The sequence below is a fragment of the Microcebus murinus genome, chromosome 15 (genome assembly GCF_040939455.1).
Source record: "Microcebus murinus isolate Inina chromosome 15, M.murinus_Inina_mat1.0, whole genome shotgun sequence".
Taxonomy (NCBI): domain Eukaryota; kingdom Metazoa; phylum Chordata; class Mammalia; order Primates; family Cheirogaleidae; genus Microcebus; species Microcebus murinus.
Genome location: NC_134118.1, coordinates 50,044,549 through 50,058,431, shown reverse-complemented (window position 1 = coordinate 50,058,431; position 13,883 = coordinate 50,044,549). Strand labels below are relative to the sequence as shown.

Sequence of the window (13,883 nt, the reverse complement as noted above, 5' to 3'; positions counted from 1 at the left end):
ATTAGAGTATTTTGACTACACGAGCATAGATACTTATGACATTTTGAATGACCTGTATGTACAGATACGTATGCTGTAGTTAAGCAGACAAGTTTTTTTGTTTTTTTTTTTTTTTTGTCTGCATGTCTATTTATTTCCATTAGAAAAATATCATCTATATACAATTTTGGTCCACTTCCTTCTTCTTAACCTCTACCATTCAAACTTATATACTTTAATTTACTAAGGTAAGATCAGAATCATAAATGTGACATGAGACCTAAATAAATTCACATTATGAAATTAGTTTTAATTAGGTGTGCTTTTGATTATTTCTCAGGAACAATAACTCATCTTTGCTACCTGTTATTTCTCTTTACTTTTCTTTGAGTAACAATGTAATAAGTATCTCCTTCCTCATTCAGTAATATGAGTGCACATAAGTGTAATTTACATCAGCAACTGGATTCATTGTCTAATCTTCATGTCCAATTACCCCTGGTGCATAGTATTTCCATAATAACTTCAGAGATTTCAGTCAAACTTACACTTTCATCAATTATAAGAATTAAGATGTTAATTAATGTGGTACATCAATTGTATATAGATATAAAATTAAGATGTTAAAAACTCCACACTAAACACTGGGCCCACTTCTAGTCATGCTGTCATGAGAGATCCTTCGACAGCAACTGCTTCAATTTCAATTTTGCCTCCTTTGGGCAAAGCAGCAACTTGGTAAGCAGCTCTAGCAGGAAAACTACCCTTGAAATACTGTTTGTAGATGTCATTGACAATATTGAAGTCATTTATGTCAGCCAGAAAATGTTGTTTTTACCATATTAGTGAAGTCATAGCCTGCAGCTTTCAGAACTTCACCCATATTTTTAAGAGCTTGTTTAGCTTCTTCTGCTACCCCTCCTGGCACAAGCTGCCCACTTGGCAGGTCCACATCTATCTACCTGGAAATGTAAATAGTCCTGTTGACTGACACAGTTTGACTGTTGGGGCCAGTGGTCCCTGGAGCTTTTGCAGGGCTGATCAGCCTCTGATCAAGGACAACATGGCCAATCCTCCTCTCTTGGGGCCTCTCAGGGAGAAGCAGCCCTGACTGCAACCCTGCTTGGATTTCAGTGGACTTAACAGACAAGTTTATATTCAAGGTAACATAGATTTTAGGGTAATGTATTGGCGTTAAAAGAATAATTCATATCCATATTAATTAATATTCTAGCTGTTCATTTGTCACATTATACTATAAAGAATAGAACACATTTACTTGGTTATTATTATATTATTTGAAAATGAACACTTGTCAAATGAAACTTAGTTAAGTCACTCCAACACTTAGCCCTCAGTTTCATCACTGGAAAAGTATGTGTGGTTGAGATCAAAACTTATATTTTTTTCTTCCTTATCTAATTAAAAAAAAAAATAAGGAGATTCTTGGCTGGTGAAGATAAACATGCAATGTACCAAATATACTTCTTATTTTATATTAAATATCTTGTATCCCTAGAGATTAAATGCATATGGATTTATTCAATGCCTATAAAGATAAAAAGCTCATGCACTTGTTGGATACAACTATATCCCTCTATTTTTATAAGCAGCATTTCTTTTTATGACAATGGCTGATCTAGTTATTATTAGCTAAATAGCAGATGAGAAAATTGATGTGCAAGGTTAGGTACATTTGAAAATTTTCTAAGTTTGTAATGCATTCCAAACCATCCCAGAATGACTTCAAGAACCTGTCTTTTACAGTACAAGCTGCTGCTATAACAATACCATAGACTGAGTGGCATAAACAACAGAAATGCATTTCTCACAGCTATGGAGGCTGATAAGTTCAAGAGCAAGGCTACAGCATATCTAGGGTCTAGTGAGAACTGCTTTCTGTTTCCTCTCCTGGATGTCTTCTTGCTGTGTTCTCGCATGGCAAAAGCAAAGAGCAATCATCTCTCTATGTCTCTTCTTAAAAGAATAATTATCCCATTTAGGCTGCAATAGGAATTTGAGGAAACATGTTCAGTCCATAGCACTAACTTTTATCCAAGACAATTATGTAAATAAAATTGTAAATGACCCTGAAACTGTCATTTGCTTAACCACTGTCCCCACTCACCATGAGCATGTAAGGCTTCTTTCTGCCAATATCCACTCTGGTTTTACCTATGCAAAGGGATAACTTGGATTTTAACATACGTGTACCTTTTCCAATTAAGCCAAATTGTACCTCTTTCAAACACATGCTCTTCTCCAGCATTCTGTCCTCTTTGTGCATTTATATATTGTCCTATGTTTTTATCGTTTGATGTGTGTTTACTTATATTAGAGGGCAAATACCTTGGATCATGTTGAAACTGATAGCAATGACCCTTATTCATCTACACCGTATTTAATTTAGAGAATCTTCAAGGCATGTACATATGCTAATTTGCTGAATTTCATCCATCCTAAGAACTATAGTTTCTGCATGATTTGTCTTCGAAAAGGTAAACAAAACCCACCCTTTATCCTGTTTCATAAGACACACACTGTGTTAGAGTTCTCTAGCTCCAAATGAAAAAAGTGCTGTATATCATAAGCATACTTTAGGAATGAATTCATTCCATTTGTCTAAATTTCCGGTAAGTACTCTACAAGTTAATAGAGTACCTAATCTTTCCCCTCATCCCATATTCAGGATATGGTGAGTGCCATGGTGAGATAAAACAGCTTCTTTATACTAATTTATCAGTTTCACCTGCATTGAGGCTCTTTAGATTGAGTACCTCTTCTGATTTATGTATGTTCTGCAGCTGTGGGAAGCAGAGATTGATAAGCACTTAAATTTTCTGACAAGGCTACTTCAAATTTCTAACTTGTAAATTTTCAAATACTGGAATTTTATCCTCAGTGTAATCTTTATCTGATTCTAACATTTTTTGTTTTTAGATAGCAAGTAGAAAAACTAAAATTTTAATAGAACTGTGCTATTTCCTTTTTCTTCCTTAACATTCAAAACTGTTGGTTAGAGACTATGGTAGGAATATGCTTCAGCTAATTGAAATGTTATTGATCAAACCCTTTATGTTTTTGGACTTAGGTTATTAAGAATTCCCAGGTATATTTAATAGAAAAAACTACAAATATTATACTCTATCATTTCATCCTCAAAAAAATTAACTATTTTCTCTTAAACCATATTTAAAACAGTATGCTTTGCTAGAATATTCTCATTGTCTTAGGGTTTCAAAGATTTTGTGAATAAAATAGTTAATCATAAGCACAGCATTCCTAAACAAGTTCCAATTTAAGAAATCAAGGTACACAACATCTTGTTAGAACTCAAAGTTAATTGAACACATATTAAATGACAATTTCGTGAGAGAGGATAAAAAGACAATCATTTTTCAAACTTCTGTTTTTGATAGTTAAAGCACAAATTCATGTAAAAATAAAATATATTTTAGTTTGACAAAACACGGAAATAAAATAAGCAAAAACACAGTAAACTAACTTTATATCTTCTAGAATTTATATATCAAAAACTTGCAAACATTATATATAAAAATTCAATTTATTTTCCATTTCATTACTTTGCTTTTGCTACAAAATTCCAAATACTTTATGTAGTTGTTAAATATATTGAATTCGAAATACTTATAATTTTTTTTTTAGGTTTCTAGGTACTCATTTCTGAGAAACTGAATTTAAAAAGTAACAATATGGCAATCTTCTAATTTATTTTATGAACATTACATGCTGACTGAAGTTTCTCCTAATTTATATTTGTGTCAACCATTCTATAGCAGGTAAAAAACATTTTTACACATCGGAGGCAATCTATATTTGGCCTCATTTATTATATTCTCCATTTAATATTCAAAAAGGCTATAGTAATTTTGTATAGTGTGTCTTCAAACAGGTGTTTAACAATTTAAGTTTAATTACAGGATAATCGGTAATTATAATTAAGCACTCAATATCTCCTTCAGCTTTTTTTTCCCGCTATATTCCTGAAATTAAAGTATAGATTATTTTCTCTGTATACATAATTCATAGAAAATTACCTTTCTTGAATTAATGCTAAATACCTTAAGCCATAACTCTGATCAAATTACAATTCACTCTGGATCTAGCTTTGCATGATATGGGGATACGCACATTCTTAAGTTTCCCAGAGTGCCATTGGCCAGATTTCAACAAGTGTGTGCCAGGAAAGGGGCTCTGACAATGGTCTCATGTGCTCGTAATTTTCTTCTCTGCTGGTAGCAGAGAGGCGATTGGAGCCACTGCATCAATTCACAATGAACACATTGAATTCTTAAATACAGCTTTGATACTCAAGGATTTATTCTGAGGAAGGCAGTATTATTTTAATTGTATTAGGTAATCAAAACTTTATTTGAACATTAATACAAAATAAGAATGTGCTTTTAAAAGGAATCTAAAAATTTGCTTAGATCTCTAATGTTCTATATGGTTAATTCATTTTGAATTAAAAACAAAAGAAAATATGAATTGTTTTCAACTACCAAGAGTGTCTCAGTACTATACTTAAGCTGACAGATGTGTAGATTTTTTTTCTGATTGTTTATGAAGAAGACTCATATTGATGCAGAGATAAACTTTTAAATAACTTATTTTATCTGCTCATAATGCCTTCTTTGTTACGGCTTAAAAAATTTACCGTTTAATTTAAAAGACTATAAATCAAGGGGCTACTTTTTTACTGCCACAATTCTTATTGTATTCATTTTACTTGTTAGCATAACTCTAATCATTTTGTCAGAAATATGCATTGTCTTTAATAGCTTCTCAAGACAGATAATGGAAATGTTTGTACCGTTTAGCAAAACAAATGCATAAAATTTAAATAGTCCCTAGACTAAAATTTACAATGTTGGACATTTTTTACTATTTTAAGCAGTTATATAACTAATCACAAAAGATGTGGTTTTTACTGTTAATTCACTTTATTTTCTGTGAGTATTGGCTCCCTGAAAATCTTTAGAACTTCTCAATATGGAAGACTATGACTATTGAATTCAGATATTTGTTCCAAGGTAGGGCCAAGTGCACATCTGCTTTATCATTCAAAGGGCCCAATTTATAAATGGATTTATTCTTTGGTTTCTCACTGATTGAAACCCTCCCACACAAACATACACACATACAGATTCATAAATAGATTCTGCAATGCTCTTGGTGATTGTATGCATTATTTTAGTGAGCAATAAGACACACTGTCAAATAAAAGAACTATTTGAGAATAAATCTTCCCACTCTGTTTTATGAAAACAACCTAGCATGACTTTCATATTATCACATAATACTATAATTTCACTTAGAGAATCAAAGTGAAATATATCTCATCATTTCTCAAACAAAACATATTAACAGTGTTAGTATGGAATAAAAATAACATCAAACGCCAGACACTGATTATGTACTCTTAACTCTCAATTACAGCTTATTCTCTTGTTGACTGGAACATGAAAAATTACTATCATCTGCACTGTCCCCTACCCTACCTTTATTTGCAAGATAATGTTATCTTTTTATGATGCCAATTGTTAATCAACCTACTATATTACTTATTAAAATTGTATCTGAGCTAAATATGGTTTACAACCTAAGACTAGCAAGACTAAACAATTTATTTCTTACTTAAAATGGTTCAAAAGTCTAACACCCAAGACAAACTCTTATTATCTTCATATAGAATTTAAAATATGGTTTGGCCATTTATTCAGAAGTTCTAGGTATAAATTTTGGAGTCACAAATTACAAGTACTAACCGTGAGCATATTACTTAAAATTTTACATCTCAATTGTATCATCTTTAAAATGGCATAATGACTAGTTACCTGATGGGACTTGTGGTAGGAATTCAATTAACATTTTAGAAGTTCTGCTATTGTATTTATAGCATATTATTTGCTCAGTAAATGGTACTTATTATATTGTTTGATTTTCCAGGAAATTCAAAGGCCAGGCTCAAAGAATCCAGAATGGAAGGGACAGAAATGAATCAGAAATATATAAAGCAGTTTCTAAGATCTAGAAAGGCAGACAGTATTCCAGAACTAATTAATGTGTCTCCCCATATCTGCCCAGTTCCAGTTCTGGCTTCCTGGATGGTGATCCTGCCCTGATGGCTTACACCATGTCCCGTTGCTGGAAAGTACTAGCTGCCACCTATGTTGCTTCATCACCAAACACTGCCAGTGTTTTAGACTTCCCCAGAGGTGTAGTGAGAGTTTAGCCCTGGCATTCACTGGACCTGTCACAGTGGGAGGCCCAGGGCTCCCAGCCTATGTCTGACCTACCTAGAAAAACAGAAATTCTGGCTGTGCCCAAAGTCTCTTCAGAAGGTCCTGTTAATGTCATTTGAAAGTGTTAGTAGGTTAACATGTCCTGGGACAAATTTAGGAGACAGAAGATTGGGAAGAGCCAGGAAAAAAAATGTCTTACTCACCTTTCTTCCACCAGCTTTTCTAAAATATCCTGGTTCCATGTGGCTTTTTCAGAGTATGGGTATGTCACTGAGCCAGCTTTTTCTCTTGTCAAAAAGTTGGAAGCCCACTGATATGCCATCTTATACTTGACTTTCTCTTTCCCCTGACTCATTTTCTTTTTCTTTTAATTTTTCTTCCCTGGGTTGTGCTTCTACTCCAGATAAAGCAGTACCTCCTAAAATTCTTCCGTAGTCTTTAAAAAAATTTTTTTTGGTATGTATTGTTTTAGGTAATCTGGATGAAGACAGAAAAAATTATAGATCTGGCTGAAATAAACTCAAATCCTAAGCAAAAGACGCATTGATTTCTTTTTTGTTTCATGCATTTTGCCCTCTAACTGACTTTGGGTCCACCAAAGAAGAATCAGATAACTGATTCTTTCACTTGACACTCATTAATTTATTTATTCATTCTTATATATTTCTTAAATGCCTATTACAGACACAGAGTAAACAGAGGTCTCTTGAAATCTTGCACAAATCTGTTGTTCAAAAACTAGTCAAATGGCAAAATTACCTCATTTAACCCTTCATATCAATAACCTCTAAAGTTGTAACTGAATCAATATTACTCATTATTTAAAACTCTTTGAGAAAGTAGGAAAAGTGGCATATATTTTAGCATAATTTTAACCAGAAGTGATAATATTTTGACTGACAATTCAAAAATAAAAGGTAATACTAAAAATTGTCACTTAATGAAATGGTTCATTTTTCTGAAAAATTTAGTGAGATGGATTGCACAATCATGATGGGTAAGAGATATGCTTTTCTTTTTAACAGACAAATATCAGATTAAAAAGCACCATGTTTCAAATATGTGTATGTTATTCTAATATGTAAACTTCCAAATGCATTTTCACATAAAAATGATATGCATAATGATTAAGCCACCAGATGTTCCAAAATAAAAACAAAATCTTTTTTTTTTTTTGTGGATAATTTTATTGGTGAATTCAATCTGAGATGACAAGAAAATACTTTCATTGTAGACTGTAATTAGAAGAGCAGAACTTTGCTTTTTATGATTTTTCTAGTTAGCAGGCAGTACACCATAAATATCTCATGATCTCATAGATTGTGGCTGTGGTGGATAAGGCCAGTGACTTCCAAAGGGACCTATGCATGATAATCTATGAGATTTGCAAAAAAAAAATAAAATAAAAAAAGTAGAATATTTGCTTTTCTTTCTGAAGTATCTATTTTGTGTTGAATAATGCATACATTATATAATAATGCATATTAATGTATCATGTACATACACTATGTATATAAATATTATATAATAATATATATTGTCGACATCTATAGAATAAAAATATATTTATGATGTTGTAGAGGCTCAATCTTTTCTATTTTGTTTTGTTTGTGCATAGCCTTTCAGAATTTAGAAAAAAGAAAAGTGATTTATACACTCTGGATTAGGAGATCATGGGACAGTCATATTGCTAACAACTAGAGTATTGATGTCTATGGTTACCATTGGGTTGAGGGCAAAAAGCCATACTTGGACTTTTAGCTTCCTAAGTATGACATGGTTGCCTATAGTATTTAGCAGTGTTTTTTGTTTGTTGCTTGGTTTCGTTTTGATGGAAGGAAGAATTTTGAAGGAGTATATAGTAGAAGAATAGAACACACCGAAAACAGGTTATCAGCATATGTGTAGCAAATAGCAAGCTTTGGGATTATAGTATAGCATCCCATCCAATATCTGCTCTTTGAATATTTGATGCAGAGAAAGCAAAGACAAAAAGTAATTTTATATTTACCACTATCTTCTCTCTGCAAAGCAAACTGACACAGTTATTGCTCCCCAGAACTTCTTCTGAGAACCAGCCCCTCAAGTAATATATATATGTGTATATATATATATATATATGATTTCTGCGAAGTCTCTATTACACATACTGTCCTTGATATTTTAATTCTAACAAAAGAAAATTTCCATGTCAATCCACTACAGGTAATTGATTGCAGTCACTAGATATATCTTGATAAGCTCCTCCAAATTTAGGCTGACAGGTATTTAAAACTGCTTTGGGACCATTTACTGAAGAACATGTTAGGAGAAAATACCTTACGCAGGCCATATATTTAGTTTATGACTACATAGTTGCATATTCTGACTCTCTTAGCAAAGTGAATTAAAATATTTAAGCTACTTTGCATTTCCATCTCATCTACCAGGTGTTCAGGCATCCTGCAGGAGCTTGAGGACTCTATTTGTATGTATTATAAAGTTTAAGTATTATACAGCTGTGGATACACTTGTGTTTTTTTTTTTTTACTCATTCAACTAGGTTTCTATCCTTTTCCTAAATTCTGTAATTGCATGAGGCATAAGGGATGTAAGGAACAAAACATTAAATGAAGCAGTATTCTGTATATTTGTAAATGTAAAACAGATGTGCTGTAAATATTATGAGCTTTGAATCAATAGGATACCATATAAATCCAAAAAAAAAGGAAAGGAGAGATGTAATTTGTCAGTGATTTTTGCTAAATATCTCATTAGTAATGGAGAAGCTACAGTTCCTTTACAGGATTTAATGAATAGGTTTTCACACATGGTTTCTCTATGACTCCTGAGCAGCAGCTAGTCTGCACACTATAAGTACAGGCAAAATTTAGCAAATAAGAGATATGCATATTCATTTTAAAAATTTCAAAATATTTAAAGAATTATTAAGACTTGAAATAAAAGCAGGAACATATTTTTTATAAAAGACATTTCACAATTTTCAAAATATATCACTACTCTCCAACTATTTAAATAGTATAATTTATAATTCAAGTTGCCATTAAATTTTAGATATCTCAGATTTGAAAACATATTAAGACAAAAACAATTTATCATGTTTTAGAGAAAAGATGAAGTTAATTATTGCACATTTCCCAAAGTTTTCTCTTATCCTTTACTTCTCAATATGAGACAATGGCATCACATTTTATTGAATGACTCGATATCAACATCCTCTCACACTTTCATTCAGTCACTATGATCTATTGAAGCTATACCAAACAATTTATGTCAAAAGCTTCTAATTTTCTATTTTCATCAATTGAAATATTTGCAATCAATTGCTTATCGTAGTAATATTTTATAATAATTACTTATCTATATTTGTTTTCTTTCTACACAAACTTATACTAATCAGCATCACCTGAGTAATATTCTTGATCACATACTGATCAATGTTCCTTTGCTCAAAAATCTTTAATTTCTATCCATATCCATATGAGTATTAACTTCTTTGTCCTAAATTAGCATACATTATCTAATCATACCACAATTGCATTCAATAATATAAAATAATCTGTAGGACACATGTAGTGGCTCGCACTTATAATCACAGCACTTTAGGAGACCCAGGCAGGAGGACTGGTTGAGGACAGGAGTTCTAGACCAGCCTGATGAATATTGCAAGACCCTGTCTGTGCAAAAAATAAGAAAAATTAGCTGAGCATGGTGGCATGCTCCTATGGTCCCAGCTACTCAGGAGGCTGATGCAGGAGGATTGCTTGGGCTCAGGAATTAGAGGCTACAGTGAGTTATGTTGATGCCACTGAACTCTACACTCTAGCCTGGGCTACAGAGTGAGATCCTGTCTCAAAAAAAAGAGAGGTAATTTTTAAATTAGATATTTCCTAAAAGATAAAGTAATGATCATTTCCTAAATTAATTGTAGATTTAAAGCATTTCTCTATCAAACTTCTATATAACTCTCCTATTAAATCATCACTACTTAATTTTCCACTCATCCTTTTTTTTCTTACCTTATTTTGTCAAATTTTGGTTTTGAATTTATCAGAATAAATTTTACTATAGTTTTAAAATTAAGTGTGCGATATATGTATTGTTTTTTAGTTTGAGAAATACATACAGTGTCACATGTGATATATGCAAAAGGTACAGTTAATATTTAAAGAGAAACAGGGTTGTTACTGTCCTAAGTTGTTCTGATCCACCATGTGGATGTTCACCTATCTTAAAATTTGGTGTTTTAAAACAACCATTTTATTACATGCCACAATTTGATTCTGTGAGTCAGGAATATGGCCAGGGCTCTTCCCAATGAGTCCTTTGTTCAATGTGACATCAAGGGACGTCAAAGAGGCTAGCAGGCTGATGGTCTAGCCTGGAAGTTCTAAGGAAGTTTTGCTCATATACATAGTGCCTTGTTGGGGATGACTGAAAGGCTTAGGTCAGTTGGATTGTTGACCTATGTGGCCTAAACATGTCATTTCCTTCATGTCTCAGGGTAGTTGGATACCTTTTATTATAATTCAAGTTTCAGAGGCTGAGAGTCCTAAGAAACCCGTATGGAACATGCATAGCTTTTTATGAACTAGCCTTTGAAGTCCCCAAACATCACAACTATAGCATTTTATTGATAAAATGAGTCACTTAGGTCTAATGAGATTCAAAATGATAGGAGAGGAATTAGACTCCAACTCTCAGTGGGAATTGTACCAGAAATTTTGGGTTACTATTAATGTATTTTACATTTCTCATACATGTAATCTTCACCTCTTATGTGACTCAGAATATTTTATCCTATTATAGTATTTACTCCAAGTTCAGTATCTCAGCATCTAAATCAGGTCCAGATCTAGGTGCAGGTAAGAGGATCTATGGGTATAGGTCCTCAAATACAATTCTCAATCTTTGCAAGTTACCAGCACCCCTCTCCTCAGTACATCACTGGCCCCAATATAAAATGATCATAAAAGTGAGGATAACTTCCATTGACATAATATTTAAAAGTGGGAAAATGATAGGGAGTCATTAGCCTGCAACAATTCTAAAATATGGTTGGGCATATGTTGCTAGTTACTTTACTAGGGAATCCTGAGGATGGTTCTTCAGTGGTTCTGTGGACACTTTGTTCTGTCTTCTAAGAACTTATTTTTTTTTTTTCTGAATGAAATAGCCATGCTTGCAGATTGTAGACTTCTTAGATTGCTTCCTGCCCATAGATGTGTCAGAGCCAAAATGCTTCTTTTATATTTGAAATTACTCTGTCTCAATAAAAATAAAGTTACTTTTGCCAATATGACTCGTGGGGCTCCTCTGAAACTTATTAGAGTTCACTCTGTTAGGCAATGACACATCTATACATTACATCTTTGAGACAAGACCCTCTCTGGCATAGACTAAGGATTAGATTATTATAGGAAAATGACCTTATAATACTTTTTAAAAAGAGTTTTAAAAATTTTGTTCCTTTTTTTGTTTTTGTTTTTGTTTTTGTTTGAAACAGAGTCTCACCCTGTTGCCTCCCGGGCTAGAGTGTCATGGTGTCAGCCTAGCTCACAGCAACCTCAAGGTACTGGGCTCAAGCAATCCTTCTGCCTCAGCTTCAGCCTCCCAAGTAGCTGGGACTACAGGCATGTGCCACCATGCCTGGCTAATTTTTTCTATTTTTGGTAGAGATGGGATCTCACTCTTGCTCAGTTGGGTCTTGAACTCCTGAGCTCAAAGAATCCTCCTGCCTCGGCCTCCCAGAATGCAGTGGCGTGAGCCACCGCACCTGGCCTCCAGATTTTTAAAATTTATTATTAGACATTATTATTATTAGACATTATTATAATGTCTATACTTTTAAATCTTTTTTGAGGGCTTCATAAAGAGTTGTCCAGCAACATTCTTAATATGTTTTTAACCTGAGTCTGTTTCTTATTTTGAGAGTTTATTGCCAGAGAATTTGAAAATAAAAAAAGTTTTTCTTTATAAAATGTGTCCAATTCTGTTTTATTTATATTTCTTCTATATTTTTCTTGAAAATTTACTGTTCAGTTTTCTATCTCATTTCTCTCTATAGTCATATATAATCATACACAACCAAAATAAGCCAGTTGATATTTTAAACCACTTGCTTGAATATATTCTTGACCAAATCTATTAGTTCATTACATATATTTTCTATCACCATGTTACTCTAAATGATACAATTGACATAATTTCTCCACTACATAACAAGGTTCAACATTATTTCTTTTTTTTCTCTATCAGTAACAATTGTCTCCCTTCCTTGTCAGTATTTCCAATAGTATATTTCATAATTTTTTGTCTTTGACTAGGAGTCTCCTTAAGATACTCACCTTTACTTACAATCCCCTCAAGGCTTTCCAGCTTGTTCCTGATCCCAGGTTGCAAAGGCAATGCCACATATTTTTTAAGTTTCTATTACAAAGTGTCCCCCTTCTGCTACCCAAACCATTTCTGTATACTATTGCTCTTCAACAAACTGTTTCAAAACTTATTGGCTTATAGCAACAAATATTTTATTATATATCACAACCTAACAAGTTAAAATTTTGGTCAGAGCTTGATAGGGTAATTCTCCTATTCCACATGGCATCAAAAAGGTCAAAAGTACTCAGTTGACCTGTAGCTCCAAGATGATTTCATTCATATATCTTGCCCTTAGACAGCTATGTCTGGATGACTGGGTCCAGCTGGAACCACTGACCAAAGCACATACATGTGTCCTTTCAAGCGTAAGAATCTAAGATACTGTGACTTATATCACGAAACAAGGTTACTTTTAATCTGCAGTGTACACTATGGGTTCAAATATCTGTAAACTCTTTACTTATTCTTTAGACATTCTGTCACTGGATAGGATTCCCAGCAATATGACTATGAGATGAAATGAGAAGGATTATTACAGAGTGCTTTTGGAATAAACACATGTGGAAGGGAAAAGAAGAAACAAAAATTAGTGGAGGGAGAAGTTGAACTATGATATAATCTCAATGCATGCCTCAGTCAACCTAATGGGAGCTTGGAAAATGGGCTGACTCTTTTGAGCTGCTGTGAGTTGGGGAATAAAACCAAGAGTTATCTGCCAGAGGCACTGCCAGGAACTATGGTAATAAGTTATTCATTTCTGAAATAGGGCCTCCCAGTTCACCACATGTTCACCATTTGAAACATCTACTACATAATTTCTCTAAAGAGATAAAAGTGCTAATCTATAAAACACTCAGCAACAATGATTGACTAGGTAATTATAAGTGAGGGGAAAAAGCATTAAAAGGGCCATATCTTTTTTCAAAATACATGTAATTCAAAATATAAAGTAAGATTTACACATTCAAAAGGTAAAATATACTCACTAAAACCACAATGATAGCATTTTGACTTAATGTTTCTCAATCTATCATGTAAATTGTGATCCGTTACCACAATGTACCTAATCCATTTAAAACTTCTTGATTCATGAACTCTAGTTAAGTGAGGAAGATTGGGTTATTTCTCCTTATTTATTTTATAAAACTGGGTTAAGTATTGCTTTGTTTGTTCCATTAATTTATCTTTTTAAAAATATAAAGATAGTGACAAGTATGCAACTAAAAGGAATTGTTAATTAATACATTATTTTGTTTC

The 13,883-nt window shown here is 33.0% G+C and overlaps 1 pseudogene; it reads right to left on the bottom strand.

Moving 5' to 3' along the window:
* Window positions 1–639: 639 nt before the first annotated feature.
* LOC105872375 (2-iminobutanoate/2-iminopropanoate deaminase pseudogene) lies at window positions 640–6,487 on the bottom strand (annotated as a pseudogene).
* Between the last annotated feature and the right edge of the window lie 7,396 nt (window positions 6,488–13,883).